Source organism: Pteropus alecto, unplaced genomic scaffold (genome assembly GCF_000325575.1).
Source record: "Pteropus alecto unplaced genomic scaffold, ASM32557v1 scaffold72, whole genome shotgun sequence".
Taxonomy (NCBI): Eukaryota; Metazoa; Chordata; class Mammalia; order Chiroptera; family Pteropodidae; genus Pteropus; species Pteropus alecto.
In genome coordinates this window covers 18,075,100-18,083,631 of record NW_006436811.1, presented here as the reverse complement: position 1 = coordinate 18,083,631, position 8,532 = coordinate 18,075,100, and the positions used below count along the sequence as shown (strand labels likewise).

General features: G+C 30.2%; 1 pseudogene; it reads left to right on the top strand.

Moving 5' to 3' along the window:
* The first annotated feature begins 6,574 nt into the window (after positions 1-6,574).
* Positions 6,575-6,693, top strand: LOC112481438 (annotated as a pseudogene).
* The last annotated feature ends 1,839 nt before the right edge of the window (positions 6,694-8,532 follow it).

The following is an 8,532-nucleotide window of genomic DNA, read 5'->3' as shown; positions in this document are numbered from 1 at the left end:
CTAGCTGAAAGGGTTGGAATAAGATGAAACTTGTATCTGCAAAATGGAATAAGAAGCAACACAGAGGGTAAATACTTGAGTATATATAAAATAGTGTGCATATTACCATGCATATCAACTTAAAACTTTACTAATATTTTAAAGCAAGAATTTATAATATACTATTGGTGTTATAGCATAATTATATAAAATATATGGCAGAATAAGTGTAAAGAGTTTTGGGGATGATATAACTATACTTTTGAAAAACAAATAATTTTCATGAATTATTATTATTTAAGGGTAAGCTGTGATAAATTAATGTATATTTTAATCTCTATAGCAACCACAAAAAATCACAAATATAGATAGCTAAAGAAATCAGTAGAGGACATAATATAGACTATTTAAAAATACTCAATTTATTAAAAAGTAGGTCAAATGAAGTAACAACAGTAAAAAATAAGGGAACAAAGAAACAGAAAACAAAATATTCAAATGAATTGTAAATATCAATAATTACATTAAATGTAAACATATTAAGTACACTGATTAAAAAGGAGAGTTTCTCAGAATGGATACAAAAGGAAATACTAACTATAAGCTAGTTATAAGAAACATATTTAATTTTTAAAAATATACAAGTTAAAAGTAAAAGGATGAAAGAAAATATGCAATGCAAACTTAGTCATAAAAATCCTAGTTTGAAAAAAATCTTAGTGTGATTTTATATATATCAGTAAATTTATATTTTAATAAAGATGATTAGCAGAGTTTTATCTTTGGATATTTCATAAAGATAAAAAGGAAATGATCATGAAAAAGACAATAAATTTATATGTACCTGATTTGAGTTTTAAAATACATTAAAAAAAAGAATAGTTTTTAAAATACATTAAAAGAAGAATGAAGGGAGAAAGAGAAAAATCTACAATCAAAACTTAGAAATTTTTAACCTTGCCCTTTCAGTAATTTCAAAGTATTTCTAGAGGAAAATCAGTAGGCATATAGAAGTGACATCTGAGAATAATTTGCCCCCACTGGTATTTTTAGACTCTTCCAACTAGCAATAGCTTAATTTTTTTACCCAAGCAAAATAAAAACATGATTCTCCAGAAAGACTTGTAAAACAATAGTAATTTTTTTTCACAATAATGAAAAATTGAGAAAATGCCAAATAACCACCAAGAAAATTGTGGTATATTCATATAATAGAATACTACTAGGCAATAAAAGGAATAAAGCATAGATATACCTACAACAAAATCCACATTTTTCTTTCTCTCCTTGATAGGTAGGTAGGTAGGTAGATGATAGATAGATGATAGCTAGCTAGCTAGCTAGCTAGCTAGCTAGCTAGATAGATAGATGCATGATAGGCACCATTTTCTGCCTTCTGTGTTCTCCTGAGACTCACATTTCTCAGGCTATCTGCCTACAGTGTTCGATTTTATATTCCATCAGTGGAAGCCAATCACACATGATTGACAGAATAGAAGAGAAGCACATGTGAGCCTACCTCCATGAGCATAATCTGCAGAGCATCCAGTTTAATCTCAGAGGCACCTGTGTACATCACAGTTATTTTCCCCTTGTTTTTGCAACTTCTAGACTGAAAGAAAGGGTTGAACTTGGGCTTTCTTGACCTTCTGTCCTTCAGGCCATTTAGTAGTTTTGTAAATACCAAGTAACTTCAATTACATCCATTTTTGATTGAAGTAGTTAGAGTAGTTTCTGTTTGTTTGTTTGTTTGTTTGTTTACTGGAGCCTAACAGATACAAATCTAAAAAGTACATATTGAGACAATATCTGTTAAGATATAATTTTCGTACAACAAAATTAAACTTATTTAGTTAGATGAGTTTTTTCAATGATATACAAAAAGTAACCTCAATCCAAATTGAAAAAAATACTATATTTCTCTTACCTGAGAAAGTTTCTTTATGCTTCTCTTTGGTCGATCACACTGCCCAATTTTGAAATATATACCATAAAATAACTTCTGATCGTGGGCTTCATATAAATAAAATCAGTACATATATATAGTCTATATCAATTGACGAGAAAGTCTAATTTTTTGGAAATATTTATGTAGCAAGATTATACCAGTTCCTTGAAATTTGAGAGTATACTCACAGTTATTCCTTATTCTGAAAGAGGTAATACCTTATTTTGTATAGTGATGTAAAAGTGTTTCGCAAAATAAAGAGAAGCTATATGTGTGGCTCATACTGTGGTTTGCTATTACATACAATGAGATTTTGCAGGCTTAAATGTTGGGTGATAAATTATATTGAGGGCATCCACATTACAAACCTGTATAAGATGCAGATATATGTACTAAAGTTCTCTTCACCTATATCAGCTCTCTTGATCTCAAAAAACATTTTATAATAACCAGATAGTCTATTTTTCTTTTCTGTTGCATTCCTTTTGGCCACAAAGCAGTTTATAGCCCACGATTGTAGATAAGAAAATGCTGTATTGTTAGAATTAGTATTTTTGTCTTTCCCTTATTTACTATGTAAGATTTATAATCTATTTGAAAATACCTTGATGAATTATAGATAGTTAAACATAAATGTGGATAGGAAGAAAAGTCATGTTTATTGAAGATCTACCTAATATATTTCATGTACTGTAGTAAGTTAAGATGTAATGTCATATGTAATATGAAATATTTATAGTTATCTTTTTCAGGACTATAATTGTGACTTTGAAATAATGACTCTGACTTAATTTTCCAACTACATTTAAAACATATTGGCATAGGTACCTGCCAATATGTCAATACATTGACATACTTATTCTAATGTTGGTGTCATCATTTAATTTATACATTATTTCATTAAAAGATAGAAATATTTTAGTAAGAAGAATTCCTTCAACTCTAGAAGGTGTGCACTGAATATATAATTTATACTTTTAAACTTTTATTTTTATACACTGTTTTTGGTTTATTAAAAATGGAATGAGAACAGTAGTCTTTTCCTTAATGTCTCTGTGAAAAAGCTCTGTTATAAATCCTACTATAACCAAGAAACAGAAATTCCCAGAGGGGCACACGGAAAGATTCTGGCTTTTGTAAAACCATTTCCAAGCAATAAGCCTAGAATAATATAAATTGTACTTTTTCCTGAGGATGTTCTGATGGTTTTATTTTTTTCCTATATGTGAAATTATTACATTAAGAAATAAACTAAAACAACTGTTGAAATGATTACCAAAGATATCTTAATACTCATTTCTTACACTCCTATTTTTTCATTATTATCAAGAACGGCTAATACTTAAGCTGCTCTTGCATTTATAAAAGCCTGAGAAATAAATGGGAAGAGGAAAGAAGACCCAAGTTTGGTACAGTTATTTTATCAGGGCAGGTTGAGGGAGATGATCCTTTGTAATATTTTGACCCTATCCTTTAGCTAGTACAACACAAAATGATAAATAGTATGATGGCATATTATGGCGCTAAAAACATAAAATCCAAAAGAATATCTGGAAAATATAATTTAAAATTCCCAAGCATCTCTGCATCTTCAAATTAGCATAGGATAAAACTAAGCTGACTAGCAACTCTAAAAAGATAACTCAGATAAAAAACAATTAAATACAATCCTCAAACTATTTCTCAGTGAAGAAGTAGGTGTGATGTTGGTTTTCTACGTTTTTCACATATTAATTTATTCCAACAATATATGTGCAAGCACTTACACTTTTTCTGATATTTTTTCTTTCTTTCCAACAATAAGCTACTTCCTTGGCCATTCCTTCCTAGGGGGTCAGTTTCCTGTCCCTTCTCCCCCATTTACCATTACAATGAGGGCACTGCTATCTGGGGTTTTTATTTTTATTCAGGGATCACCTATTAAATTCCCTACCTTCGGTTTGGATCCTAACTGTTTTCTTCTGTCTTTTATATCTCTTGTGTCCTTCAAATCTGAGTTAGTAGCATCAGGTTTTAGTGCTGAGAAAGTAGAATTCCTTATCTTTTAAAAATATCTGTTTATACTTCGTATTGTGCAGTTATATATCACTTCATATCGCTTTATCTCCCAGGCATAGTGATTTTACCATCTTCTTGGAGAAGAAGTGTCACTTGCAACTTTTCCTCACATTCTTTGTATTCACTCAGATTTGAAATTTTAGCTTGGTCACTACTATACCTCTGGACTTAGGCAAATAACAAATTATCTAAAACATGATATTGTGGTGACTTGTACTATGACCTGAGTGTAGAGAAAATTTTACAGAAGAGGAAATAAAAGAAAAGATTTGTAAATTTGACTAAAATTTTAAAAAATTACGTGAGAAAAAATACTGTGAACAAAGACAAAAAAGAGAATGGGCAAACTACATGATACTAAAAGGTGAAGGGATTATGAAGTACAAATTCGTAGTTACAAAATAGGGGATGTAATATAATCTCTATGCTGTACTTTACATCACTTTGTAAATTATATAAATGTTAACCACTATGCTGTACACCTGAAACTAATATAAAAGAATACTACATGTCAACTCTGATTGAAAAATTAAAATTAAAAAATTTACAAGAAACTATTGTTAACATATATTATAGATAATGGCTCAATATTCCAAGATTATAAAGAATTTTTAAAAGTTGACCAAAAACAAGCAAACAGTATATAAGAAAGGCATGAAAAATTTGCAAAAGAGATATAAAAATCCTTTATAAGTATATGAAAAGATATTCAACTTCACTCATCAAGGAAATACAAATTAAAACTAAAATACAAAATTAAAATGGGATATAATTTCCTACCATTAAATTAGGGGGGGAAAAAAAAAGGCTAACAACGTCCTTGTTGGAAGAGGAAAATATTAGTAAAAGAAGAAACATGAAAGATTATATACGGTATGTTAATCTTTAAGAAGGGAAAGTTAGAAAATGAACTATTTGCTTATACTTACAAAATGAAAAAAAAATAGAAAAGATAACCAAAAACATTAAAATTGATTACATACCAGGAATGGAGAGTAGTGAGATAGAGACAAGAAGGAATAATGCTGTTCTGTATATAGGTTTATTTTACTTTTGGAAACCTGTTAACATGTTACATTTCAGAACATAAAATTAAATCGATGAGTTACAGGATCAACTAAATATGTAATTATGTTGACATGGAGAGTCAGTCTCACTGTAGAAGTTTGGACATACTATTATGGAATAAGAGAAGGTAAGAAAAAACTTGGTGGAGATAGGTTAAATTTGAGATTATCTGGTGAATTTATGATTTCTATAATATGTACTGATTATGAATACACATGGACATGTATATGTATGCATATTTGTTTATATGTGCTTTATATGTTCATATTCCTTTGTATACTTCTTAGCTCTGTCTCATAGAAAGGCCAAAACAAAAGAAAAAGCAAATAAGTACTTTAGTAAAAATAAGCATACTTAGCTCCCAGGCACTGATCACTGATTCCTTCTCCACTATAACAAACCAGGTCCCCTCAGAAATTGGCTGATTTAGGGGTTGGACAAATTAGATACAAGATGAGCATAAAATATGTAGTTATAATACAAAGTAAGAAGCGCTTCACAAAGAAAGTTATTGTGGGGATAATTCTCACAGAAATCAGATTGAAGAGGCAAAATCATGAACTATTTGAATACCATGTTAAATTACAGGAATTATTTACCAACTCCGTGAAAAAAATAGGAATCCATGACTTCATACAAATTATTAATTATGGGGAAAAAAAGAAAGTTTCTTGCTTACGGTTGAATGCCAAGGACCAAAGACAAACGTAAAAAAAGTGCTACAAAGTTATCATTTTGCAACTTATTTTAATGAATATTCGATCAGGAAAAAATCGTCAATAAACATTAAACTAGATTTTGTTGAGGAGAAAAATATTGCATGGTCTTAAAGTGTCTCTCCACAGACTACTTATATGTGTATGAAAAATTAAACACACACACACTAATTATACAGTAATCACACAGAATCTTAACTGGGTAATCAATGTTAATATCAGCAATGAAGGACAGTTAGATATTATGTAACTGAAAACAGAATGCCTGAAAAAAAAAAAAAACAACATCTACGTAATATACTGGCCAAGAATGCATTACCTGAATTTAATCATAAAGAAACAATAAACAAAGAAAAAGTGAGGAAAATTCAATTGCAAAAAGAGGTTGTTGCATTATTTAGAAAGGTCAATGATATAAATGCCAAAAAAAGGCTATGCAAACGCTATGAATGAAAGGATGTTAAGTAAACTAATTAAATGCAATAATTGACTGGATCCAATACTGTATGGAGAAAATAATGCTATAAAGAAATTACTTAGTAAAATGACAAAACTGGAGTATTAACCATGGATTAGATTAAAAGACTCTATCCATTTTAAATTTATGAAGTTGATAACTATATTGTGGTTATGTAAGAAAAAAACACACTGAAGTACTGAGGTATAAAGGTCTATGATACAAATAAATTATGAACAGTTCAGGAAACAAAGTGTGTGTTTGTGTGTGTGTGTGTGTGTGTGTAGGGAGAGAGAGGGACTGGAGAGGGAAAGCAATTGATAAAACAAAAGATAAAATTTCAACATCAGCTACTGCCATGCCACCCTGAACAAGCCCAATCCCGTCTGATTTCAGAAGCTAAGCAGGGTGGGGCCTGGTTAGTACTTGGATGGGAGACCACCTAGGAAGACCAGGTGCTATAGGTGTAAAAAATAAAAAATATAAGGGGGATCGTGAGCTGACAAAGTCCTTGCAATCTGTGAGGTCAACCAAGGGTTGCCTCCCCTAAAAAAAAAAAATTCAACAACAGATATGTCTATAAATGTAAACAAGTGTTCTTTGTACTATTTTACTTCTGAAACTCTTCTTTACATTTTAACTTATTTTCAAATAAGAAGTAAAAAACGGAAAAATAAAGTGATAATCATATTTGTTTAATACAGTGGTTATATATAAATGTTTTCTGTAAAATTCATAAAGACTTTGTTGACCATTGACACAAATTCTATATCATTAAGAAAGAATAATATTCCAGGCTCAGAACCCTCATCAGAGAGCCTGTAGAAATTGTCAGCTTGAATTTCCACTTGAACAGTCCTTGCAGTAAAATATTTCCATCATTCACATAAGATAGATTGAATGAGAAAAAACTCATCAAGAGAGACAAATACATTTGCTTGTTATTTTGATCTTTGCATTTTGCTCTGAGAATATTTCTTAAATATACCTTGAACAATGCTGACTATACATTAATATCATAATTGTTCATGATGCTATAAGCAAAATTAAAATATTTCTAAATTTAAAAATTTGTCTTGATCCAAGATGAAAAACAAACAAATCTCTAGATGATAATAAGAAGAAAGATATTTAAACTAAAACAGTTAGAAAAAAAGGAACAAAATGTAGCCATTACACAATCATCTGGCCTTTAAAGCAAAACTACTTTAAATTTCAGTTAGAGAGAGAGAATTAACTTGAATTTTCATTCCCTCCTCTACCCTTCTAAAAAGTGTTAAAGTAATGAAATCCAATAGGAAGTAAAAAGGATGAATAAAAACAGAGAAATTAACATATTATAGCAAAACATTAGAAATATAGCATAATTATATCTCTTGACTTTATATCAGGCCTCTGAAATATTAACATTATCAATATTAACATAGAAAGTTTAATTATTTTATATGAAGTTAATAAGTTTATTACTATGAAAATGTTCACTAAATGAACCCCACACATCAAAAGCTTACTCAAAGACTGGGGTGTTTGCCAGGATGAGCCATTGCCAACTTGTGGTTGCTGTGAGATGGCAGGTATAGTGATGTTACCCTCATAGAGTCTTGTACATATCAGTTTTATGACTATATCTGTATATGTGAACATGATCTGAAAATGTAAACTATTTTCCCTCTGATAACCTAATTCCTCTTCTCATATTGCAATTTCTCTTCAATCTCACTTTAAGGAAATTCTTCCAAGATGTGTCTTCTTCATGGTATTTGGTGTACACTTCCTGCTATGGCAGTCAAAGGGCAAAGCCAATGAATGGGGAAAGAATGTAGACTTAGCCAACAATGCCTTCAGTATTTCAGAAGTTGAATGACGAAGACCTGGGCCAGGGAATTCCTTCCTTATAGCGATAGCTACAATGTGTGGATCAGTTTGTTTATGCGTGAGACCTTTGCTGTAGTTTCTGCTGCCTAATCCTTTGTTTGGCATTTCATCATCCTAATGATTCTGAGACTTCAGTATTTTTCCAATAAATAGTTTTGCTTAAAATTACATACAGTCATTCTGTTTTTTGCAGCCAATTATTTAAGAAGGTTCTCTGCTCTTTTCATCTGGGACTGTCAAGTAAGTAGATCCATTCTTAAATCCCCCTTAAATGAAATACAGACTAGAAAAATGTTATTATGTCATATTTCCACTAATGGTTTTCTGTAACATGTTAATGATTCTTTATTTTTATTTATCCTTTTTACTATCTACTAGATTTTATTATTTTATACTTTTAGCTGAGATTTTTTGGAAGAATAATTTTATTT